This window comes from Eufriesea mexicana, unplaced genomic scaffold, assembly GCF_001483705.2.
Source record: "Eufriesea mexicana isolate 0111107269 unplaced genomic scaffold, ASM148370v2 scaffold1837, whole genome shotgun sequence".
Lineage (NCBI taxonomy): Eukaryota > Metazoa > Arthropoda > Insecta > Hymenoptera > Apidae > Eufriesea > Eufriesea mexicana.
Window position 1 is genome coordinate 856600 of NW_016909955.1, and position 4444 is coordinate 861043.

A 4444-nucleotide genomic window follows, 5' to 3' on the forward strand; every position below is an offset into this window, starting at 1 on the left:
GCCGGGGAAGTTTCAGCGGAAACTTAAGGCACCCGTGATCCGAGCACACAGATTCGGATTTATGCCCTCTGCTTTTTTCTTTCCCCTTTTCTTTTTATTTTTCTTTTTTCCTCTCCCCTTTTTCTTCGCTTTTATCGTTACGGACGTCGCGGCCATCGAATCGCGCCATTTTGCGGAGTCACGCGAATCTTGATCGCCCAACGCGATGCAACCAGGACCTACTAAGGAAGCTAGCAAGCAGCAAGCTGAACCGGACGTGTCTCGTGTTTGAATCTAACTCGACGTAGTCTCTCTCGTGTCTCAACGTGCATGCTATCTGTCTCTCTCTCTCTCTCTCTCTCTCTCTCTCTCTCTCTCTCTCTCTCTCTCTTGTCTGTCGATATCGATGTCGTTGGTTGGATCTTCTCTTATCACGCGTGAGATCTACGAAGATCATTCCGAGAAGCGTAGACTTCGGACTAGAACGCGTATTTTGCTATACTCGGAAAACGAAGAAAGTACAGAGAGATTAATAGACGTATCGCGTATCGCGATGATCTTCGTTGATCCCCGGGCTCGCATTCTTTCTCGCTGTAACCGATCGATCTTCTAGATGGAAACGCTTGAAAAGTACCTACATAGATTCTACCATAGTCTTCGTCCTTGCCCTCACGCCCTTTTCCTCCCCGTCCAAGCATCCCGAACCGACCGAATTCAAAAAAGATTATCTCGCAGCCTCTGATTCTCCTATGGGATCTACTCGGCATACACTTGAAGTCAATTACTCAATTATTAATCCGAAGATATATACATTACATCTATATCGATTCTAGAGAGAATATACTCGTACGTTTTTTCTTGTGAATTTTTCGATATAAATACCAACGCGAAGTTAATTAACTGCTCGTTAACCAAGTGCTCGGATTTAGGAAAAGACGGTAGACAAAGGGACGAGTTTCGGTGCAACCCGAGAGAGAGAAACACGCGGGGAAAGACCGTTTTTGTTACTACGATTGACAGAGAGAAAGTGATTTAGTTGGACATCGAGTTACCCCGCAACTTCGTACAAAACAGCTTAGCGTATAACACTGGTAGCTATGTATAGTTCGTACACTGTTTTCCTATTCCTTGCGCTCTCTTCAACTCTTTCTCTCTGTTCTCATCCTCCCTCCTTCTCTTTCTCTCCCTCAAACTCTCTTGCTCTGACTTTTTTCTCTCATCTTTTGAACGCGGAAAGTTTTCTCTCTGCCTGTCGTCTCGCAGTTCCATTGCTCGATGTGTCGCTACTACGCTATGCTCGACTCTTCTCTTTAAAGTCACGACTACTTAATGCATGTGTCACGTAAAAGAAAAAGAAAGGAAAAGAAAAAAAAAAATATGAAAACGAATAAAACGAAGAAAAATGGAAAAAAAAAAATGGAGTCTTATTGTCGTCGCGACACTGTTACCGCTGATTAATGTCGTGTGTCGTTGTTGTTTCTCGATGTGATCAGCATGAACGTTGTTCGTCGTACTGTCTCTCTAGTCAATGTTCATACTATAGTCTAATTAGCTCAACGTTTTCCACCGTGTTCTTTCCTACTTTCTTTCTTTTCCCCTTTCTTTTCCCTTCTCGGTGTTTATCGTTAAAGCTCTACGCGTAAGTTTCAACGGATCGATGAAAAGCTTTGCGTGTGTTTGATTTCGAAGTAAACGATGGTTAACACGACTTATCGACGATTCTTTCCCACGAGTTTCCAATTTACGCCACTCGAAATTTCCACTCGAGAACTTTCGTTCGCGATCTTCGCGCATTTTTCAACTCGATAATCCGTAGAATTTGGGTGAGCAGGCCGTTTGCCGACGATTCTTCACCGCCGCGAAATCGCATCCTTCCACCCCCCCGCGAGTTGTCATCGTGTCATCGAGCGTGAGAAATCGCGCGGAAGTGGCTGGCGAGAAACGCGGAAGTGGACAAAGGAAAGGACGAAGCTCGACGGGCGTTCGAAACCGAGACGAGAATAATCCGGGAAAACGACGGAGATATGAAAACGTAGCCTACGCGTGACGATCTTCCGTGATCCTTTGCATTCGGGCAAAAACTTGAGCGAAAAAACGCGGTCCGTGAAAACAGGGACGAAAATAAGGATGACTTTTGAGAGAAATAAAAATTTCAAAGTATACCAGTCGCGTGAATACACTTCAGGCTTTCTCTTCTTCTCTGATTCTTTTTATCCTTTCCATTGGTACGAACTGTCTATCCTCGATCTCCTTAATTCCCTTTAACGAGTTTCTCCGACCCTCACTCTGCGCGGACGCCTGAAATCGCGCGATTCCAGGCGACTTGTCGCTCTACCCTTCGCATCCTTTACCTCAAGCCACCCTAAGCCTGCATGCAGCACGTGGCAAGTGATATAAACGAATACCTAAATCTATTTGATTCGTGTTTCATAGGCGATCGTAATCGTGAAGAGAAAAATCGAATAAGAAATTAAATTAAAAACGTAAAAAAACAGCGCCTCGTGTCTGGTTTCGACGTGTCACCCCCGAACGTAGTATACTTCAAGCAAGGAGACGGTCACGATCGGTGATCTCGGCAAATTGGACTGTAATTACATAGTAGTACTCGCTGGCAAAGTACAACTGATCCGTCGAAACGAGGCACGCGTGGAATTAATATGTAAACGATAGTTAACGAACCTACCATAGGTACTTAATTATCCGGCAAGCGTTTGAAGGAGGAAGAAATTCGCAAAGAATGTAACGCGTTAGGTACGATATGCGCCGAAACGTAAAAATTACGCGACAGATGTTACGTTCTTTTCTCCGTGTACATAGTCTCGCGCGTAACCTAGACCTGCGTTTAGTATAACCAAAAGTTTTCGCGGTGGTTTCGTTCCACGTAACCCCGCCAAGGCGAGAAGGATGAACGGAAGACGAGAAGCAACTGTGTTTTCCGGAACCTCGAGTCGCCGTCGGTCCAACTCGGTGTTCGATTTTTCTTCGAGCTACGTTTGAAAGGGGAGAAAAAATAAATAAAAAAAAAAAAAAAAAAAAAAAAAAGAAAGAAACGGAAGAGAAAAGGGAAAAGGGAAAAATCTTCGGAAGGGTACGAGGGTTCCTCGAGGTTCCGGAAGGGAGAGATTACACCGGCGTAACTGTGAAGAGGAAGAACCGACTTGACTTATTCAGAGACAACGACACAACGCATTATAAAGTAATAATGATAATCTAACGTTAAATCGACGTACTATTGTTATGATCTCTTACACTATGAGGGTGATCTCGGCGACGATCGTTGCATAATGTAAAACGCGTTTGCACGTGTGTTTTTTCAATGCGTTCACAAAAAGTACGAACTAACGTTATAAACGGTAAATGTTAGACGATAAGCGAGAGAATGCCGTTCAAACTGAGAACATTTTGAAGAAAAAAAAACAGAAAAAAAATAAAGAAAATAAGAAGAAACAAATAACGGTGAAAGAGGTGAAAAATCACGATGTTAAGTAAGTAGTCGTTAGCTTTGTATACAAGGGAGTGCCGACAAAAATGAAGACGACGTTTAAAGGGAAAAGGGAGAGCTTCGATAAAATTGGCCAGTTCCCAGGCGAAAAGATACGCGAAAACGGTTCTTTTCAGCAGCTGCCATTCGACCAGAGATTCGTGTACCATCTTCGAGCGGACTTGTGCGATTTTTCGGATAGGGGTTCCGCGAGCACAGTGTCGCCGCTGTTGCTAGATCCCGGAAACCTCGACTGCGCTCTGCGTTAATCACAGAGACGACTTTGCCGCGCGAAAAGCCTATTTCCACCGACGGTAAATCCAATTTGCTCCGCATGGATGCTTCAAATTCTTCTTCGCAAAAGAAAGAAAGAAAAAGAATTCCAAGCTGCTTCGCGTTACCAGTCAAGAGCGTCTGAATAATTTAACCGAAGGCGACACCCGGCTGAAATTGGATCTCGGGGTCGCTGGAGACCCAAAGTTGCCGCAAATTTCTTTACAAATGGAATTAAAAATGTGAATCGACCGACACCGTCGGTGCAAAGTAGCGCAATAAACGCGCCCGTTGTTTCCGGTGAATCGAGCAACAACGTCTCACCGTGTTACGACGTCGCAACGTACGTAGATCACACCTGTACCGTGCCCGGTATCTTCGTAAATTCGTTGAACCGAGAAGCAATACTATAGATGCCTCTAATTACTAATGTTATACGTCTCTTATACAACAAAGAAATGGAAAAGAAATTAGGTACTCGCGTTTGCACGCGCATCGGGACACTCTGTGTATTTAGGAATCACGATACCACACGGAACACGCATACACGTACACGTACACGCGGTATACAGATACAGGATAACGGGACGAAGCATCGAGCTTTTCGCTGCTTCTTCTCGCGATCGCGCGGAAACGAAGGAAAGGGGGGAGGGGAAAACAGAGGAAAATGAAAATAAAAAAAAAAAAAAAAAATTACGTTAATCGAACTTC